This window comes from Xenopus tropicalis, chromosome 7, assembly GCF_000004195.4.
Source record: "Xenopus tropicalis strain Nigerian chromosome 7, UCB_Xtro_10.0, whole genome shotgun sequence".
Lineage (NCBI taxonomy): Eukaryota > Metazoa > Chordata > Amphibia > Anura > Pipidae > Xenopus > Xenopus tropicalis.
In genome coordinates this window covers 105,804,213-105,827,769 of record NC_030683.2, presented here as the reverse complement: position 1 = coordinate 105,827,769, position 23,557 = coordinate 105,804,213, and positions in this window count along the sequence as shown.

The window sequence follows — 23,557 nt, the reverse complement described above, 5'->3', positions numbered from 1 at the left end:
CCTCTTATAGGCAGTAACAGAATCTGCCATCACAACATCACTAGGAAGGGCATTCCCCAACCTCCCTGCCCTCACTGTGAGGAACCCCCTACACTGCTTCATATGAAAGTTCCGTTCCTCTAATCTAAAGGGGTGGCCTTTGTTGCGCTGATCCATTTATGGGAAAAAAGAACATCTCCTATCTGCCTATAATCCCCTCTAATGTACTTGTACAGAGTAATCATGTCCCCTCGCAAGCGCCTCTTTTCAAGAGAAAACAACCCCAACCCTGACAGTCTAACCTCATAGTTTAAATCTTCCATCCCCTTTACCAGTTTAGTTGCAGTCTCTGCACTCTCTCCAGCTCATTAATATCCTTCTTAAGGACTGGAGCCCAAAACTGCACTGCATACTCAAGGTGAGGCCTTACCAGGGACCTATAAAGGGGCAAAATTATGTTTTTATCCCTTGAGTCAATGCCCTTTTTTATACAAGACAGCACTTTATTTGCTTTAGTAGCCACAGAATGACACTGCCTGGAATTAGACAACTTGTTATCTACAAAACCCCCCAGATCCTTTTCCATTAAGGATCCCCCCAACACACTACCATTCAGTAGATAGTTCGCGTTTATATTATTCCTACGAAAGCGCATAACTTTGCACTTGTCAACACTCAACCACATTTTCCAGTTTGCTGCCCAGTTTTCCAATTTAATCAAATTGCTCTGCAAAGCAGCAGAATCCTGCATGGAACTTATAGTTTTGCACAATTTAGCATCATTAGCAAAAATAGAAACAGTACAGCCAATATTCCTCAATTTTATCAGTAGCTTTCTGTGAGGTACTGTATCAAACGCTTTAGCAAAGTCCAAGTAGATGACATCAACTGCCATTCCAGCATCAAGGTTCCTACTCACCTCCTCATAAAAGGCGACTAAATTAGTCTGGCAGATTTGTTTAGCATAAAGCCATGCTGGCACAAACTTATAGTATTGTGATTTGCAATGTATTCAAATACCCTATCCCTTATTACCCTTTCCAAAAGTTTTCCTACTACTAATGTCAGACTAACAGGCTTATAGTTTTCAGGCTGAGAACAGGATCCATTTTTAAATAACGGCACCACATTAGCAATTTGCCAGTCTCTCTGCACCATGCCAGACCTCAATGAATCCTGAAAAATTAAGTAGACAGGTTTGGCTAAACTCATTTAATACCCTGGTATGAATACCATCCAGTCCAGGACCTTTGTTTACCTTCACATAGGTCCTGGACTGGATGGTATTCATCCGATCATCAGGCTTCAGCCACAAGAACAACACAAAATACACTACTCATAAGTCAGCAGGTTTTCCTCATGGATCTATGGTAATCGCCTTATGAAGAATTTTGACCCACTGAGGTTTCTGTAGTTTATCCTAATGCAAAGTGGAGAAGTCAATTGAAAAACTGACAATTTATATCTGTGTAGTTACCCTTTGCTTGCCTAGTAAAATACAGAAGCAATTTATCTTCTCATTCTTTAAGGGAATTCCCTCATTCCATCCAATCACTTCTCTGTTGGTTAACTGTGCAAATATTAACGCCTGACTGTGCAAATATTAACATTATGATTACTGACAGTCATTCAAGGCCAATCATATATCATGTGTATGAAATGTTTTTCCGTGTACAAGACTATGCATAACAATATTATTACTGTGGGAAGACAAAACAGTTGCTCACTTACACAATAAGTTTTTTATTTAAAACAAAATTATTTGTTGATACATAAATGAATTTTAAGAGTGAAGGTGGACATTTTTAAAAAGTACCATAGTACCATATGCAATGGGATAAATAGTATGGAGGAAAGCAGTATAATTGGATTCTGTCTATATGTCTGGCTGCCTGCCCTGACCCCTAGCCTCTTGTTTGGATCTCACCTACCTATGTATATGTCTAATTCCTGACCTGACATCTGTTTATTAGTGAACTTAGTGTCATTAGTTTGAACCTCTGGCCAGTTTTCATATTCAGTCTTTACTGTATATCATATACATAGGCACAATTCCTGGTCATTTCCTCTACGCAGGTCAGACTGGGGTACCTGGGGCCCACTGGGTCAAGGGCCCACCACCCAACCACCACCTCCCCCAAGTCCAGTCCTATATATATATTACTATATTAGTCCTTAGAACATGGGTCCCCAACCTTTTGTTGCCAGTGAGCAACATTCTAATGTAAAAAAAGCTGGAGAGCAACACAAGCAAATAGCTCCCGGGGTGCCAAGTCAAATATAGGTTGTGATTGTCTATTGGTATCCCCTATGCTGACTGGCAGCCTACAGGGGGTTCTGTTTGGCAGTTTACATATTTTTTTTAAGCAACTTAAATGTGACTTCATGCCAGAAATTAAAAAATAAGCACCTGTTTTGGAGCAACTGGAAGCAACATCCAAGGGGTTGGGGAGCGACATGTTGTTTGTGAGCCACTGGTTGGGGATCACTGCCTTAAAGTATCTGCACTCAAACACAAAAATAGTTTATGTCAGGGTATACAGTTACAATGAATATACAAAAAAACAATTTTAAACCGGCACACCTTTTAAAAAAATTTGACTTTTTTATTTTATTTAAACACATTGTACAAGAGTCCAACGTTTCGGTCCTCATTTCTTGAGAAGTAGGTAGTAATAAGGACTGAAACATGCTAATGAGGACCGAATCATTGGACTCCTGTACAATGTGTTTAAAATAAAAGTCACATTTTGTTAAATGGTGTGCCGGTTTAAAATACAGGTATGGGATCCCTTATCCGGAAACCCGTTATCCAGAAAGTTCCGAATTACGGAAAGCCCATCTCCCATAGACTCCATTATAAGCAAATAATTCTAATTTTAAAAAATGATTTCCTTTTTCTCTGTAATAATAAAACAGTACCTGTACTTGATCCCAACTAAGATATAATTACCCCTTATTGGGGGCAGAAAAGCCCTATTGGGTTTATTTAATGGTTAATGATTCCCTTTTCTCTGTAATAATAAAACAGTACCTGTACTTGATCCCAACTAAGATATAATTACCCCTTATTGGGGCAGAACAGCCCTATTGGGTTTATTTAATGGTTAACATACATAGTAACATAGTAACATAGTAAGTTGGGTTGAAAAAAGACATACGTCCATCAAGTTCAACCATAATGCCTATACCTAACCTGCCTAACTACAAGTTGATCCAGAGGAAGGCAAAAAACCCCATCTGAAGCCTCTCTAATTTGCCTCAGAGGGGAAAAAATTCCTTCCTGACTCCAAGATGGCAATCGGACCAGTCCCTGTATCAACTTGTACTAAGAGCTATCTCCCATAACCGTGTATTCCCTCACTTGCTAAGAATCCATCCAGCCCCTTCTTAAAGCTATATAATGTATCAGCCAGTACGACTGATTCGGGGAGGGAATTCCACAACTTCACAGCTCTCACTGTAAAAAATCCTTTCCGAATATTTAAATGGAACCTCCCTTCTTCTAAACGGAGTGGGTGCCCTCGTGTCCGTTGGAAGGACCTACTGGTAAATAAAACATTAGAGAGGTTATTATATGATCCCCTTATATATTTATACATAGTTATCATGTCACCTCTTAAGCGCCTCTTCTCCAGTGTAAACAGACCCAACTTGGCCAGTCTTTCTTCATAACCGAGACTTTCCATACCCTTTACCAGCTTAGTTGCCCTTCTCTGGACCCTCTCTAGCTCAATAATGTCCCGTTTGAGCACTGGAGACCAAAACTGAACAGCATATTCTAGATGGGGCCTTACCAGTGCTCTGTAAAGGGGAAGAATAACCCCCTCCTCCCGTGAATCTATACCCCTTTTAATACAGCTCAGAACCTTGTTTGCCCTTGCAGCTGCTGCCTGGCATTGCTTGCTACAGCCAAGTTTATTATCTACAAGGACTCCAAGATCCTTCTCCATTATGGATTTGCCTAGTGCAGTCCCATTAAGGTTATACGGGGCTTGCATATTTTTACATCCCAGGTGCATGACCTTACATTTATCCACATTAAATCTCATCTGCCACTTAGCTGCCCAGATTGCCAGTTGGTCAAGATCCTGCTGCAGGGATGTCACATCCTGGATAGAATTGACTGGTCTGCAGAGTTTTGTGTCATCTGCAAACACTGATACATTACTCATAATACCCTCCCCTAAGTCATTTATGAACAAATTAAACAAAAGTGGACCCAGTACAGAACCCTGAGGGACCCCACTGAGAACCTTACTCCAAGTAGAGAATGTGCCATTAACAACCACCCTCTGTACCCGATCCTGTAGCCAGTTTTCTATCCATGTGCAAACGACTTCACTAAGACCAATAGACCTTAGCTTAGAAAGCAGTCGTTTGTGGGGAACGGTATCAAATGCTTTGGCAAAATCCAAATAGATTATATCTACTGCATCCCCACTGTCCAGCTTCTTACTTACCTCATCATAAAAAGCAATTAAATTGGTCTGACATGACCTGTCCTTCATAAAGCCATGCTGATTACTGCTCATAATGCCATTCTCCACTACATAATTTTGAATGTGATCCCTTAACAAGCCTTCAAATAACTTGCCCACCACGGATGTCAAACTTACAGGCCTATAATTGCCAGGCTGAGATCTTATTCCCTTTTTAAATATGGGAGTGACATTCGCCTTCTTCCAATCACTAGGTACCATACCTGATGAAAGAGAGTCTGAGAATATCAGAAACAAGGGCCACTGCAATTCTGCCCCTAGCTCTCTCAGTACCCGAGGGTGTATTCCATCTGGCCCAGGTGCCTTGTTTACATTTATCGTGTGTAACCCTTTAAGCACCATATCCTGTGCCAACCACTGTGTAGTTGGAGCTGAGGCAACAGTGAAGCTATTGGGTGAGACTTGGCCCACTGGCTCCTCTACTGTATACACAGAAGAAAAGAACTGGTTAAGCACATCTGCCTTTTCTGTATCCGCTGTAACCATATTGTTATTATAACTCAATGGGGCCACAAATGATTCCCTTTTCTCTGTAATAATAAAACAGTACCTGTCCTTGATCCCAACTGAGATATAATTAATCCTTATTGGAGCCAAAACAATTCTATTGGGTTTATTCAATATTTAAATCATTTTTAGCAGATTTAAGTTATGGAGATCCAAATTACGGAAAGATCCCTTATCCAGAAAACCCCAGGTCCCGAGCATTCTGGATAACAGGTTCCATACCTGTAGTTTTTTATATATACTTGTGCTCAGCACATTTACTAACCTTAATTTAAGTAGTATTTAGCCATGTGAATACCAATAGTGACCTTGTCATCCCTGAAACTTGCCCAAGAGAAAATGTCTAAAACCATGTAAGCCACGAGTCACCCATTAGGTGATTAAATCGGTGAGTCAGTGCTGCTGTCAGTAGGACAGTGGTACTGACTCCCTATTGCTACAGAACGCCGAGGCTCCTTGACACACGCACTGGCAATGCTCACTGCTCACATAAACCTTGCCTACGTGCAGCAGCTTCTTCTGCCCAGTCCTGTCCCAGATTGAGTGAAGAGAATGATGAGACAGTTAACTGATGTAAACGTTCCATTTCAGTACAGTCAGCATGACTGCGGACACTATGTGAGTAGTATGCAAATAGTCCTTTTAGGATCTTTCAAGGAGTGACCATTCTACTCCTTGGGCTATCCGGGATTTCCTCACTGTTTGTTTAATAAACTTGTAGTGGAATCTCTTTGAAGGTGTGGGAGTGAGGAACTCTGACTGGCAGAGGGAGGCTGGTTAAACACATACACTGGCAACTCATTAGTAGAAAGATGTTATGTCTGCACACAGCTCTTTGGTCATAATATATTTACTGTGATTTAGCAATGGCAATTATATGCAATTCTGTACAAACAGTTGTAGTTATGTGCTAGTCTGATGCGGTTTGGGAGGAAATGTACATTAAGAAATCAAGCACGCGGGAAGGAATGATGCAGCCCGGGCTGCAAATGCTCATGGCAGTGACTTTCTTGATCCATCTCTACCACTACAGCAATGGCGAAGAGATAGGTTCGCCAAGACTTATAATTATATTAAGGTCATAAAGTCATTTTGCTGATGGGCTGGTAACTTCTTGTTCATTCTGGCCCTTTTGCACCAACAAAGGATATTTTAATGATCTCACAATGTGAGATGTGTGAGATTTATTTCTTCATTACTTCTATAGAGCAATTAACAATGTACACGGCATACAAAGGAGGTCCTGCTGCACCTGTTACTATACAACCTCATAACTCTGCAAATAAGAAGCATTAGCAATATTTATATGAGATATATATGAATATATATAAAACAGATCATCTAGTTTGGCAAGGTTGCAAAATAGTCCATTCAAGTAAGGCAAGAGCAGGCTGATGATGGGGGGCCAAAAAGCTGCTCAGAGTCTGACAAAAGTTGCCAAGTTGGCAACCCATATGAGCCCATGTAGGCAAGCTTTATTGTTACTTTATTTATCTACTTAGGAGCTGTAGTCACTTATTGGTGTTTGCATATGTGGTTAGACCACAACCACATGGATTGGGTATAAAGATGAAAAAGATTGTTTTGAACAATATTTGGTGCGTGTATGACAACCAAAATTTAAAGTGCGTTGGATATCGGTCATCTCATAGATCAGACGGGTTAAAAGATTTTGACCTTAGGGTTGAATCAATGGAGGAAATGAACGATCTTTTCTGCAACCAATAGTCGCAGGAAAGATCGTTATTGGAAGGTGTATGGCCACTATTACACTGGGCCAGATTCAGTTACATGAGAAAACTTTTTTTTTATGGTTTATCATGAGAAAACGTATGGTTAAGTATAAATTTAAGAAGAAAAAACATTTCTTCTAATTCAGTTCCAGTTTTTCCCCATAGACTTCAATAGAGTTTTCATGTGAATTGCATCTGGCTCTATGGGAAAATCTGAATTAGGAGATAAATATTTTCTAACATACTGAATCTGGCACATTATCTGTATATCCATGTGTCCCAATCAAATGTATCTTTCAGTATCTATCTACTACAATACCTAGAACCTAAACTGAGAACTGCAGTTAGATTTTCCCTTTTATGGAAAGCAAACATTAAAATATTCAGGATCAAGTGCCACAGTAAATACTATGCCTAAGAGAACAAATAATTGGGTACACTATGTGGGCACTGCCATATTGAATAGAGCAAATAAATGTCCAACATGGACACCCCCAGGCTGGGCATCTCTAGTCTATACAGTAAGGGAATTTTATATTCCTATGGTACAGAGGCTGATGGAAAATGTATGTGTCTGTAGGGTGTGTAATTTATTTTTGTCTACTCTGGGCAAAGTTTGTTCAGAATTATGTAAATTGTATTTCTATGTGTCCTATGAGCAAAAACAGCTGTTAAACTGAGGCCCTGGCAGATGTAGCTGTTTGTTGCAGCAACACAGAAGAAAATCTCTAGAAAGAAGCATCAACATCAGCTGTGATTCTCGCTGCCGGCTTCCCAGAGCGTGGTGGATTCCCAACCATCTAAGTGAATGACATACGTTGCAACTTCCAAGCCAGCAAACAACCCCTAGTGGCAGCGAATAGGTTAATGAGAAGAGTCCCATAAGCTAACTGGAAAATGACAAAAGTGTCATTGACATCTGGGAGTCTGTTGTACAGTTGCCTACCTGTGTGTTTTATTTTCCTTCCCCATTGCTACTGCACATGATCCCCCTTTTGTTCCCATTTACTTGACGGATTATTTGGGGATATAAATAAATCCTCACCTAGCTCATTTTATCCACATCACAAGCAGCTTGTGCCTTATACTTGTTACGTCTTTTGGTTTCTTTCTGGGTGATATCATCCATCGCACTCTGTTTCTTTTTATTTTGTCTTTTTTGCTCTCCCTACCTTTTTTTCTCCAGAGGAATTTCTGATGGGGTGTTTTCTTTGGCATTTCAGTGTTACTATGGAAAGATACTTTATGGCCTATTGAAACACAGTAGAACTATTCACATAGCAGCCTGGCTTCACTTTACTGATTTTTATAGTTGGGTTGCGTTTAGAACATGTTCTAGGAATTTTATCAGGTAGGATTTGTGTGCAATTTGATTTAATTCCCATCAGGAGGCAACATTGGTGTCACTAATTACGTGGGTAATAACAGTGTCACAGTGGGTTCCAAGAGGCCATTGTGTGACCTGCAGTCTTTAGGCCATCACTTCCCTGGAGAATGCTGGGACAAGAAAAGGGCCCAGATTTGTATTTAATCCTATACGTATCTGATTATTTTTGGTTTTCTGAGAAGAGACAAAAAAAAGCAAACATTTAAACAGTAATGAATTCTCACCAGTATCCCATATCAAGAAAATATAAAGCTTTTGAAGACAGAGGAAAAGAGATAAAAGGAGGTGGGAGAGTTTACTATGTATCCATTATTCCCTGTTTTTCCCTTTGACCTATGCCCATCTCCAGTAAGAGACAAACAATGACACAAATGTATATCTATTATGATGATGCTATATACAAAGATCAATGAGCTAGCCATTCGTGGGGTCATAATTATACCTTGGAGTACCTTATCCAGCCAGAACTTCAGTTAGGTAGCCCTGGACTTATATTATTTGTCCTCAAACTATACCATGCCGAACAATCCTTTTATTGCTGTTTGCCATAAATTTGCTTGCCTTTGCTATAAATGGACATATCCAGATAGAACAAAATGATCACAAATGTATTCAAATGATCAAATTTGTGGATCTACTGCAATCATTACTATGTTCCTAGTTCAATGTTGTAGTTACAGCATTGTACTGAGTGCCCAGGTGGAGTGTAGCGTGTATACCCTATGTTACTAACAGGACATAAGTCAGAATCTGGCTGTGCTTACTTACCCTGCTCCAAAACAGTCCAGAGACCTCTGGCAATTTATTTAGGCACTAAGGCAGTGTTTAAAGAGCTCAAAAATGTTGTACAAGTGTTGTAAATAAGCCCTGCTGAATAGATACCAAGGGGGCAGCTTATCATTAGTTGTTTGCAGGGTAAAAAGTGGCTAAAAGAACAGAATTAATGGTGCAGTGTGTTAAGCTTAGCTATATGTAATAAGGGCCCTATTTACAAAGTAGCAATGTCTAATTCTTTACAACAAGCTGCCTATTTATAAAGCTTCAGAAGGTCTCTATAGAAGCCCACTGACTTAACAGGAGATCTTCCAAAGTGATAGTGAAATATTTGTAAATGAAGTAATGGAAATGTTGAAGCGGTAAAATGTTACTGAATTCCCATTATTTCAATAACATTTCAACGACTTTGAGAAAATTATCAAGTGGCAGGAAAATACTGAGGATATTTGTTTCTTATTTTGCCAAAGAGAAGTTCTTCAGCCTCCCATAACATACATTCTATATGGCCAAAAGTATGTGGACACCTGCCTGTCCAATGTCCAAGGGCATTAGTATGAAGTCAGCCCTCTGCTGCTAAACAGCCCTTACTCTTTTCTCTTCTGGGGCAGCTTTCCACTTGATGTTGGGACACTGTTGAATGACATTTGCTTGGTCACTGAAACTGGGTGATCATACCTGCTTCTCATCGCTGTTCCAATTTTTCCCAGAGTTAGTCAGTTGGGTTGAGGTCAAGTTTTTCCATTCTCATCTCTGCAAACCAGGGCATTGTTGTGTTAAAACAAAAAGGGCATTGCCCAGATCATTGCTTCGAAGTAGAAGGCATGGAATTGTCAAAAATAGCATTGCATGATGTAGTGGCAGCTGTGTTGGGAATAATTGGTATACTTAAATAGACCTAAAAAGTTGAAATGTCTTGGAAATGAAACATTCCATCAAAACAGTTAAACAAAAGTAGGAAGAAATTCATGAATAATATTACTGTATTTTTCCATAAATAGGGTCCTATGAGGTACATTGCAGTGTTCACGCTGCATCCAGCTGCAGTATTGGCCCATATTCCAGCACACTGCAATACAGCCAGATCCTCAGCCTCTTCCCTCTACAGCCCTGTAAGAGACCATAATTCATTTACTTTTCCCCTAAACTCAAAAATAGAATTTGTCACTCATCTCACGTTCTAATCTTGTACTTACTGTCAATGAAATAACTTCCCAAACTCCATACCCTTTTCTTTCTTTACAAAGTAGAGTGTCACCCAACTTATCTACCAGGTCAATAGTACTATACTTGGTCCAGTATATGAGATCATCACAATATTTTCCTGCAGAAACAATGCAGTCAATGTAGTGCATCTCTACTGTCGTCATCACTCGCAGTGCTTGTTTCCTGTAAGCCATCAAATAGCACATTTGTATGTCCATTTCATCACTTGTTACTACTTTTAGTTTGTGGGTTCCACCAGGTCTGAGTATTCTATGCTTTGGGAGCAATGGGTAGTAGTGGAGATAATCCCAGCTGTTGTTGTTGTGGTTGAATACAAATAGCAACATCACCTTTGCATGACTGGCATATTTATTTACTTACTAAAAGAGCATTTTAGTTTAAACAAAATAAGTGTATAATATAAGAACATTTGCTTAAAGGTGTTGTTGACCTCTATATTAACTTTTAGTATGACATAAACATTGCTATTCTGAGAGGGTTTGCTCAGCAGCTCTCCACTTATTCCAGCAGCTATTCGGTTGCTAGGGTCTTGTTTACCTTAGCAACCAGGCAGTGGTCTGAATGAGAGGCTGGGATATGAATAGGAGAGAGACTAAATAGAAAGATAAGGAACAAAAAGTAACAATAATAATAAAACTGTAGCCTCACAGAGCAATAGGTTTTGGCTGCCAGGGTCAGTGACCCCCATTTAAAAGCTGGAAAAATGTAGGAAGGTAAATAATTTTTTTAGGAGCAACCATGAAAAACCCCAATGCAAAGTGCAGCCAAAGGTCTGCAACTATTACTTAGTAACACAGTCAGGAAAGCCAAATGGGCACCTCAGGATAAGAAAGCTGGAAAGCCAAATGGTCACCTCAGGACAATAACACTGGAAAGCCAAATGGGCACCTCAGGATAAGAAAGCTGGAAAGCCAAATGGGCACCTCGGGACAATAACACTGGAAAGCCAAATGGGCACCTCAGGATAAGAAAGTTGGAAAGCCAAATGGGCACCTCGGGACAATAACACTGGAAAGCCAAATGGGCACCTCAGGATAAGAAAGTTGGAAAGCCAAATGGGCACCTCGGGACAATAACACTGGAAAGCCAAATGGGCACCTCAGGACAATAACACTGGAAAGCCAAATGGGCACCTCAGGATAAGAAAGCTGGAAAGCCAAATGGGCACCTCAGGACAATAACACTGGAAAGCCAAATGGGCACCTCAGGACAATAACACTGGAAAGCCAAATGGGCACCTCAGGATAAGAAAGCTGGAAAGCCAAATGGGCACCTCAGGACAATAACACTGGAAAGCCAAATGGGCACCTCAGGACAATAACACTGGAAAGCCAAATGGGCACCTCAGGACAATAACACTGGAAAGCCAAATGGGCACCTCAGGACAATAACACTGGAAAGCCAAATGGGCACCTCAGGATAAGAAAGCTGGAAAGCCAAATGGGCACCTCAGGATAAGAAAGCTGGAAAGCCAAATGGGCACCTCAGGACAATAACACTGGAAAGCCAAATGGGCACCTCAGGACAATAACACTGGAAAGCCAAATGAGCACCTCAGGATAATAACACTGGAAAGCCAAATGGGCACCTCAGGACAATAACACTGGAAAGCCAAATGGGCACCTCAGGACAATAACACTGGAAAGCCAAATGAGCACCTCAGGACAATAACACTGGAAAGCCAAATGGGCACCTTAGGATAAGAAAGCTGGAAAGCCAAATGGGCATCTCAGGATAAGAAAGCTGGAAAGCCAAATGGGCACCTCAGGACAATAACACTGGAAAGCCAAATGAGCACCTCAGGACAATAACACTGGAAAGCCAAATGGGCACCTCAGGATAAGAAAGCTGGAAAGCCAAATGGGCACCTCAGGATAAGAAAGCTGGAAAGCCAAATGGGCACCTCAGGATAAGAAAGCTGGAAAGCCAAATGGGCACCTCAGGATAAGAAAGCTGGAAAGCCAAATGGGCACCTCAGGATAAGAAAGCTGGAAAGCCAAATGGGCATCTCAGGATAAGAAAGCTGGAAAGCCAAATGGGCATCTCAGGATAAGAAAGCTGGAAAGCCAAATGGGCACCTCAGGATAAGAAAGCTGGAAAGCCAAATGGGCATCTCAGGATAAGAAAGCTGGAAAGCCAAATGGGCACCTCAGGACAATAACACTGGAAAGCCAAATAAGCGCCTCAGGACAAGAAAGCTGCTGGACTAAAAGGACATGGAGCTAAAAGGGTTAGGTTCAGAGGCACATATCTTCACTTTCAGTGGTCTGTTGCACAGCAACATTGCAAATAAGGTGTATCACTCAGTTGTTTCACTCAAGTACTGGAAATGTTAAGTGAAAAGAAAGAATAGGAAAATAACACAGTAATGATAAGATAGAAATGTAATGTTTAGCCAAGCCAAATTTCATACCACTTACTGGTAATACGTAAATATCTTCAAAACCCCCTAATTTATTATGCACACCCACATGCATACCAGTAGTTAATAATACTAATATTAAGCACTGAAAAATGATTACAATTTGTTTATGAAGTGTCACATATCTGCAGCTCTGTGGATTATACTGGTAAACATGGGGTAGGAGTAGTGGAGCCCACGTTTTCCATGGGGTTGGGGAATTGGAAGTCGCAGTTCAATGACACTAGGTAGGCTGCAGGTTAGACATTCCTGATTAATGTTTTACCTCTCAGGGAGGGGCTCCAGATTTCCCGCACTGCCATTGCCCCCCATTTGGAACTTGATTTTTTAAGATATTTTGTTTGCAGGCTTTCTAAAGGATAACTGGTACCAGGCCTGGACTGGGATTCAAAATAGGCCCTGGCATTTCAAGTACAAATAGGCACAAACAGGCTCCTCAGCCCAATACATAGTGACTGTCTATGGCAGTGATTCTCAACCTTCCTAATGCCACGACCCTTTAATACAGTTTCTCATGTTGTGGTGACCCCCAACCATAAAATTATTCCTAAAACCATCGGAAATATGTTTTCCGACGGTCTTAGGCGACCCCTGTGAAAGGGTCTTTCGACCCCCAAAGGGCTCGCAACCCACAGGTTGAGAACCACCGGTCTATGGCATCTTACAGCAGCCCCTCTGGCATTTGCCAGAATCCACAGATTGCCAGTCTGGGGTTGACTGGTGCCAAAACTGGGAAAGGGTGTTTGTTCTATAGGAAAGATGTTATAGTCTAGGAACACCTGACTTGTGCAACTGGTTGATTCTTAGAAGGCCTTTGGGGAATGGTAGGTCAGCTGTACATTGGGCATCAGGGCTATCTTTATTTAATATGGTTTTTTTTTTTTTACATATTAAGTCAAATGAACAGACAAGGAAATAGTCCTATGCAAACTGACCATTGTTATAGCAACAAGAAGTGCTGTCTCTGTCCTATTCCTTTTTCTAAAATTGCCCAGCAGTTGGTGTGGGCTTATCCCAAACAGTGGGAAGGGTTTTAAGAGTCTGTATATAACCAAAGTATCTGTAACATTAAACAGCGGAACAAGGGATTTCCTGTTTTTCTATTTAAAGTGCTGTGTATATTCGCCCCTGCAAACAGATTTAACAAATCAAGGAGAACATATACTGAAAATTAATGTGTGCGTGTATATATTAATATATATATTAAAATATATGCATATACAAACATAAAACATACTTCAGCCTTTCTTCTACTTTATAATGAGGTCTGTTTTCAAAAGTAAATTTTATATATATATATATATATATATATATATATATATATATATATATATAAATAAAAACAAATTATTACTAATAGAGATATATTAGAGATAAATTGGGGATTCAAAAAGGTTTTTGCCATATGGTTCATATCCCTCCTGTGATAGACATATTTTCTTGGATACGAGCTTCTATGTTTAATGCCTTTTTAATGCCCTTTGTGGTTATACAGTAGAAAGCTGCCAGAGGTACACCAAAAAATTGGTGCCTTCCAAAAGGGCACATTGATGGAATTTAATGAAGGCATGGGAAGACTAAGTCTTACCATACAAACACCAACATGCAAACAGGATGGAGATATTACACATGAAGCTGGCATCAGCCAAGTGTTCAGGGTGAAGACACACAGAGCTACTAGTAGCAGCTACTTGTCGTAGCTACTAAAACAGACAATGCTGTCTCTAAATTTGTTTTAACAGAGGCAGTTCTCAGTATTGTCTATGGCAGGGTATTTTCTGGCATTTAGTAGCCATGAAAAAATAGCTGCTACTAGTTGCTCTGTGTGTCTTCACCTTTATATATGAAATTGCCACTATATTCAGCTGCCATGCATCCCGGGGGTATTCTACATGGAACTGTATTTGATTTATCATGTGTTCCGGGATATTATATGTAAAATAATACATGAAATTGGCACCGTATTTATTCTACCAGGTATTCTAGGGACATCATATATGGAAATATATATGGCATTGGTACAGGTTCTATTATCTGCAACGGTTTGGGATCTGTGGTTTTCTGAATAAGGGAGCCTTTCCTTAATTTGGATCTCATACCTAAAAAAAACATTGAAACAAGGATAGTTTTGCCACCAGTATGGATTCATGCAGCTTAGTTAACCTCAAGTACAATTATTATTATTATTATAGAGAAAGTACAAATCTTTGCAAAAAATTATTTGCTTAAAATGGTAGATGGCCTGCCCCTAGTTTGGAGCTTTATGGATAAGGGATTCCATACCTATACTACATTTATCCTGCACTATTTTCTGGGATATTATACTTGCAATTGGCCCTGGGATACTATGAAGTCTGTATATGGGCACATTTAAAGACTTTCTACATGCATTAAAGGGTTTTGGACTAGATAAACAAGCATTAACTTCTTCTTTAACTTCTCCTACTGCACCTTTACTTGGATTCTTAGAGCATTCACCCCTGGTCTCATTAGTTTTCTAGTGTTCCGGTGGTTTCATGGGATCATCTGCATATGATGATCTCTGCTTCCAAGCCTCCCACTTCAGAAACATGACAAAAATAAGCAGCCGCTCCATTCATCCAAATGGACATAAAGATGCGAATCCGTTATACTAGATCAGCACTGCTTCTGAAATGTATATTTTCTGGTGAAGCTAGCTATGTCATCATATTAAACATAGTGGATACACCCATGTGTTCTTAATGTGAGACATGTGCAACAATAATGGATTGTAAGAGAAGAGCTTTTCACTTTAAACTGAAAATTTAAAAAATGATATTATAAAAAAAAATATCTATATATATATATGCTTAGTGACTAATCATTAAAACTGGCAACAATTAATAAAGCTCTGCATGGAGACTATAACAAATTCATATGAACCAATAGTAGTCATAGCGGTTTGTATATGTCTATTTTTTATTTAAATGGAAGGCCAGACTCCCAGATGGCATATGATGACTGCGTGAAAGTAACAGGAAACAATTACCTTCTATTGTGCCATATATGGGAGAAGCTATACAGGAGAGACCAAGCTGAAATAATTGCATATGATCACTGCTGGTAGTGTGTCTTTGGTGACAGCATCTTGGGAGCTACATTCCCAACCTGCCAGAGCTGCAGACCAGCTAGATAAGGAGACAGGTTGCACTTTACTAAGGACTGGTAAGGCCCCATTTAGAATATGCCATGTAGTTTTGGTCTCCAGTGTTAAAATGGAATATTACTGAATTAGAGTCCAAAGAAGGTCAACTTGGAATGGAAAATGGAATGGAAAGTATCCGTTATGAAGAAAGACTGGCCAAGTAGGGTCTGTTTACGCTGGAGAAGAGATGCCTAAGGAGGGATATAATAATTATGTATAAATATATAAGGGGATCAAGGGTTTTTTACAGTGAGAGCTGTGAAGTTGCGGAATTATCTTCCTGAATCAGGCATACTGGCTAATACATTAGATAGCTTCAAGAAGGGGTTGGATTTTTAGCAAGTGAGGAAATACAAGGTTATGGGTGATAGCTCTTAGTACAAGTTGATCCAGGGACTGGTCCGAATGCCATCTAGGAGTCAGGAAGGAATTTTCCCCCCTCTGATCCTCTGGATCAACTAGCATTTTCATATAGATATAAAAGGTTGAACTTGAGGGACGTGTCTTTTTTCAACCTAACTTACTAAGTATGTTACAATGTAAATAAACAGGTTACACCATATCAGATTAGCTTTCTGTAACTTCAGTGCTGTCCCAGAGGTTCATTTTTTCCCAATGAATACCTGCCCATTTTAGTTTAGTTGTACTTATAGCCTTATAGGGAAAATACTGTATAATAATGTATATGAGCAATGTTTTGCTCCAGACAATTTCCACTCAAATTATAATGGGGAAGAATGTTCATTATATCTTATGCCTCAAGTCAAGCATATAGTCTGCAAAATATCCTGCTTCAGCCCCTATACCTATATTTAGTAGGGCTGTATCAGTACATTATTAGTGTTTGTGAGAAGGGACCCTCTAGTCTTAGTGGTGAATGACATTGTATTGTTCTTGACAATAATATAACATTGCCGCAGGAAAATGGATGGTGCTTTATAAAAATATTTATACTGTAAACTCCAGTAAGCTGGGCCTGTAATCCTCCTGTTTCTTTCTACAACCCTTGTTTGTTCATTTATTGTGAGCTCTGTGTTTGTTATATCATTTTAAAGTACTACGTAACTGCTGGCGCTAAATAAATAAATAAACCATGATGATGAGGGTGATGCTGACAGATGATGCTGATGCGATATCCCAAGCCTGAATAAGCAACCTCCTGTGCACCTAATCTGGGTATAGTTCTAACATCCAGCGACAAGAAAATAATATCCAAGCCTTTGCCGCACACTAGAGGGAGCTCACTTCATAGCGTTTAATCATGAAATTGACAAATTGGAGACAAGTTAACCTATTCTTTACTGCAGTCGATACATATGCCCCATTGTACCTTAGAAGTGTACGGACAGATGCACAGATTTGCAGAAAGATGGAGGAAGCAAAGTAATGTATAAAGTCATTTTGACAACTTTTTTATTAAACAATGAATGAAACAGTTACAATAGGTATATTCATATCATTCATATCATCTTGTATGGCAGTGGGTACTTGGTTATACTGTCACAATGGTATAGCTACAAATCTAGATACCATCTCTGCACCCTGTTGCTGGGCACACTCACTGTGCAACATAGCCAGCATGGCACTAAATAGATGGCAAAAAAAGGTACAGCTTGATGGTATACACTTTATGGTTCACTCATTGGCTGCAAAACAAGCAGATTGTTACCCTATCTGGCTACCAAGACACTGTGCCAAATCAGGATAATTTGATCATTTGGCCAAATTGTCAACAATTGGACAGATAATTATGGGGGCCTAGGGTGACCCATCAGGAGAAGACCACCACATCAATAAGCCTATTCATTCCTTGTCCAACAGAATTTGTTAATCTGTCTGATAGAGATCTGCCCAAGATATCAGTCAGACAGGCTGTCGGCAAGTCATCATACATGAGCCTAGGAGCTGCCAAATCGATCTAGAGGCTTTTATCAGCTTGTGAATTTACAGTATGAATAGAAGTCACTTAAAAGATAAATTTGTCAGCAGTATCTCATGCTTATGTATTAGGAAAAATAAAGGCTTTATACAGGGCAACATATTATGTACATTCTATTGGGGTGATCTAGTAACATGGGCAAAGCATTTAGTTTTTAAAAGTTTAGTACAATGAAATAATGCAAGACAAACATCTAAATAATTGCTGGGGGGTTACTGGGCCGCTAAAAATGCACCCATGTACCTAAATAACTGCCTCAATTCTTAACTGACATGAGAAGGTTGTGCATTGTGGCCCAAGCATTGCTTTTAACTAATAGCCTGAGTTCCAGTGAAGTTCAATAAAACCACCCATGAAAGCATGATTGACTGAACGCTCAATAAAGAAGCAATAAATACATGATGAGAGTGGAAGTGCTGCCACTGTTTCGGTTAAGGCTTGACGCTGTCGTATGCAGGAACTGGATGCCATAATCCAATGATATCATTCTCAAGATTGGAAAGATGTACTCAGAATAAATGAGGGAAAGAAAAGAAAACTAGCATCAGCCTAACCGTATCTAATGACTGTTTATCTTCCTGCTGAAGATGTCTGTACCAATTACTTGGCCTCTATATACTGATGCTCTGCAGTCGTTAGCATTTTTCATCACAACCAGCCAAATGACATTTCCTTCAAGCACATATTTATTTTACAGTCCCATAGACCTTTTGAAACCCAGTACCATGGCTATGACAACTGTGTGATTTCAACTGGAACTGAAAGCTCTGCTGAAATCAAGGCTTCTGATTTTAACAGTTTATGTTGAAAGGCATAATTATGCAAAATAAAGTCGCGCGTGAATGATAATATTCTATAGCCTGCAGTGTTTAAAAAATAATCCATGGGGAAGGAATAAAAACTAGTCCAAAACAAGGAAAAATGACACATGATAGTGCTGGGAAATCTATTCTTTTATGTGACTTCTCCAACTTTGAACATGACAAAAATTTACAGCAACAGGTTGGGTGAAGCAGAGATTTCTGTCCCAGTGGAGCTTGCTATCCAAGATCCCTATAACATTCAGCTTTATAAGGAGACAATTAATCTGCTTTTGTAGGTAAGAAACCCAAAGAAAGTCCATTCAGACATGGGCAGAACGGACAAACTCCTTGCAGTTGCTTTTTTCCTGTGCCATTGTGTGGAAGGGGTCATACAAATGTCTGTATGTTAAGGCAGCCATACATAGCAATCTGAGCAATTTAACTTGCAGCCCCTCTTAACTTGTTTATCCTCCAGTGTAACATGGCGTACTGATGAAATTTTAAAACCTGCCCCATCGACAAACCAACAAATTTCCATAGTACATAGATATTGGTCAGGGATGTTGGACCCCAAGCATGTAAGGAAAATAATACAAAACAATTTTATCAGGACACCTGGAGGGTGGAGAAGGGTTTTTCTTTCACTGAACACCTACCAGCCCCCCTCCACAAACAAGAAGGGAAGCCCTTGCATAAACATGTAATTTTAGCATTGCATAATAAGTGACAGTGACAATGTATCAATTATTATTATTATTATTAATAACACTGATTTATAACGTGCCAACATATTCCGCAGCGCTGTACAGTAGGTGGGTTACATACATTGGACATACAGAGTAACATATAAAGCAATCAATAACTGATACACGAGGTGAAGAGAGCCCTGCCCAAAAGAGCTTACAAACTACAATAAAATATTTCTTCATATACTTGCAAATATTGCTTGTATAAAGTGCAATTTATGCACATAACAATATGATAGTAACTTGTATACTTACTCCCTCTACAACAAACATCTGCAGAGTCCTTCTACTCTGTCCGCTAGCTATATTTAGTTATCTAAAGAAAGATACTGGCAGATTAGTCCGAACTAACACAGAGTGTACTGTATCGCAGACTAGTGGCCATTCCCAGCAGTGCACAGCAAGCCACATACTATTACATTAACTCCAAACCATACATCAACTTTGTTTCTAGGGATTGTTAATAGCAAGCAGAACAGTATGGGGGTTACTATAAGCAAAATAATACATTGTACCCAGGCAAATCCAATTCTGTGGATTCAACGATTAAATCACTTTTGGCATTCTGCTGTCATACAGATATTATTCTTTTGATCACTTTCACCAATGTCCTCACCATCATCATCATCTGCTTTTTATCTAGTGCCAAAACTAGTTTAGATTAATATATAACTGAGAACTTAAGGCTGAGGGAGTATTTGAAGGTTTAAAGAGAGTTGTCTAATAGCCCATGCATGGAATTTGGGTGACAGAGAGAGAAACATTGCAGAAGAGAATGGGATGAAGTTAAAAGAGGAGAAGAGAGGTGATGGTCAGAAGCACAGTGTAGGGAACATAAGGAAGTGTTAAAACAAGTGCTGAGATGTAGAGAGACGTTTTATTGTTGAGGGCTTTAAATGTTGATGTCAAGAGTTTGCATTTTATTTGAAAGGAAATTGGGAGGCAGTGATGGGATATGCACAAGGAAGCCACTGATATGGAACACTGAGATAAGTTGTTGAGTCTAGAGGAGACATTTAGGTTCAAGCGTGCCATGGAACATGCCACAAGTGAAGGATATGCCCCTTGTGCCATGAACTTTAGAGGAGACTGAAGTAGTAGAAGACTTTAAAGTGCACAAATCTTCCTTCTTGAAATATATTATTTCACCTACTATGGCGTCATATAAAGGTCCAAGAAAATGTGTTCTGTTTTCCACAAACCTGCTGTGGATATGGTATCGTGACCCCCGTCCCCCCACCCCGTCCCCCTACCCACCACCTTCTGTTTCCATTACCTTAAACCTCTCACTTTATACATCTGCACCATTTTTCTGTTTATACCTCAATCTATGCCAAGCAGTGAATTGTTTGGTAATACGAGGTACGGCTAGATTACAGCAGCTGGAGGGAAAAGTGTTAAAGGTGAAAGTTGCAGAAATTATTCATAGATATATAAGTACCATAAGCAGCACCAATCAATCTGCTATCCCTCACAGCTACTGTATATCTATAATATAACTGTAACTTTTTATTGGCTGTTACTGATTAAACACAGCTCTGTACAAGGGATTTTTCACATACAATTTATACAGCTTCAATGTTAAATGCAAAAGGGATTTGTACCTCTATGGAGTACAAACATGGCTACTTTTTTTTAAGCACTAAACATGGAAACATAAAATAAGTACTTTTAATGCATCCCTTCTTACATACACTGAGTTTTATCAATGACCATCATCAGACAGGCAATATATAGTACAGGTATAGGACCCGTTATCCAGAATGCTCGGGACCAAGGGTATTCCGAATAAGGGGTCTTTCCGTAATTTGTATCTCCATACCTTAAGTCTACTAAAAAAATCAATAGACCATTAATTAAACCAATAGGATTGTTTTGCACCCAATAAGGATTATTTATATTTTAGTTGGGATCAATTACATGGTACTGTTTTATTACTACAGAGAAAAAGGATTCCTTTTCAAATTCTGAATTATTTGATTAAAATGGAGTCTATGGGAGACAGGCTTTCCGTAATTTGGAGCTTTCTGGATAATGGGTTCCGGATAAGGGATCCCATACCTTAACTAAACTGTTTCCATAGCCTAGTGTCTGCAAGATCTTACTACTCAGTCTGGATTTCAACTTTCATCACAATTACTGAGTATCTACCTAGGGTTATGATCATACCAAAGTTATTCTTAACACCAAATAAAGCCACCGGAAGCTGTGTTTAGAAGTCCAAGTTAAATGTCACTTAATTCATCAGATTCCTAGTGTGCATATGCTCCCCTTACTCTCACACACTGGTGTGGCTTCAGGTCGATAAAAGGAAAGCTGACGTCCAAGCTCCTGGCAAGTTGTTAATGACATACCTAAAAAGTCCCTAAAATTGTTTGCGTTCTAAAGTTACATGCAAATAACAGTGTGACAATAAGGCTTGCAATCCGATAGCCCACAAGCAACTTTGCAATGGCAGAATCTTTCAGGAAATACGAAAACATCACCATGAAGTTCTGGAAAGTCACTTACTTTGACATTAGTGTTAGAAAAGCAAAGCCGTCAATAGTGGTCAAGCAAGTACAGTCTGAGGAAGTTTATTTACAACACAGTAATGAGGGTTTTAATAACACAAGTGGGCACTATTACTCCATTTTCTCTGAATAATGCCATTTATAGGTCTCTTGAAGAGCACTTCATTTTCCAGGGAAACACCTGTGGCCCATGGTTATCTTTTATTATGAGCACAAAGAACATTATCTATTATTACTTGTATTACATGATACATGGAACATTTGGGGGACTATGAATTCCTGTCCATTAAAGCTTACAGTCTTCTATTCCTGGGGTGTGCAGAACAGCTATTACTTACGGAGTGGTCATTATAGTAAAAAATAAGGGGTTAGTAAAGTTACTGCTCGGTGACTTACTTTCTAGTGATGGCCATACACCTACAGACAAAAGCAGAAAAAACTATTTTTGGTATGAGGATGCTGGCCCAATCATCCTGACTGATATCCACACAGTATAGATATTGGTCAGACAGCTTTTAAAAGAACCTTTTTAAAACATCTGCTAATTCACCATGTTGGCTGGTATATGGTGCATCAGCAGATGGACATAGATCAGTACAGGAATTCGAGTCACATCAATATAACGAATATAACCCAAAGCATAGTATGCCCTGACCAACCTGACAGTTTGTTAAGAATACATCTGAGTCAGGTCTCACTTTGCTATTTATTGTTCTCTACTTTACAAGTGAAGGGAATCATCGTCACAATTAATAGCTGACTCTCTTCACTGCTGACTTACTGAAGGTAGTATAATTGAGCCATCATTAATAATCAATAAAGGCAGTCAGACACTGATGACTAACTGGCGAGCGTTAAATGACGACTAGACCAGATTGCTCTGCTTTCATATGCCTACAGTGCAATGGGACCAGGGAAATAACAGAATGTAAGCCTTTTGCAGACAAGGGAAACAAAGCTATCACAGCATGATTTATCCGTATTATTATTTGTCTAAAGTCCTAAAGAAATATAGATATATAGTTGCCTTTTGTAGACTGTTGCATAAGGAAATGCACACTAAGGATGATTTAAACATATGTGCCCCATTGCCAATAACCACCAATCAGGTCTGCAAGAATACTACTTGCAGTAGACTGTTTAAAACAGATTGCTGATTGGCTGCTACAGGCAATGGCACTTATGTAGTTTAGCACCTATGTTTGTAAATATTCATATTCTGGAGAGCCATGGCTGTTTGTTATTGGGGTATTATAGCAAGTTAAAAGTGGCATTGCTGGTAATCTAATCACAAAACTCCGGTATTTTATAATGCAGTGCAGATCCTACAGGGGCACACCAAACTAGTTGGAAGTCACCAGCACCCCAATTTTGGGATCCCGAGACTTGCCCATAAACTGAAATCCACAATGACAGTTCCTTGAGATGTTTCTACATGTTTCCTGTGTGGAGTTGCTACACAAACTAGCTGGTATATGCCAACCTTCCCTGCCCACCCCTGCACTCGTAAGGCCCTATAGATGCTGCCAGTGCCTGCAGTATGCACATATGCACAGCAGGGCAATAAATGCCAAAGGTGCAGAATATGTTTGCCCAGGAGCCTAAATACAACACCAGTGCCAGGGCGAAAATACATAAACATAGAGGGCATCGATAAAGTTCCCAGCCTGTCGCTTACATAGTGATGTCTATGAAATATATCTGCATGTTGAACATAGCGTTGCACAGCGTATTTTTTACGGCTCTTATTCGTTTGCTGACGTCCTTGGGCATTGACGGGACTGTGTGTCTTCATGGATATGGCTGCTGCAATTCTGCATTTGCACAGCAGCCCCAGGCAGGAATCCTGGAACAGTTTT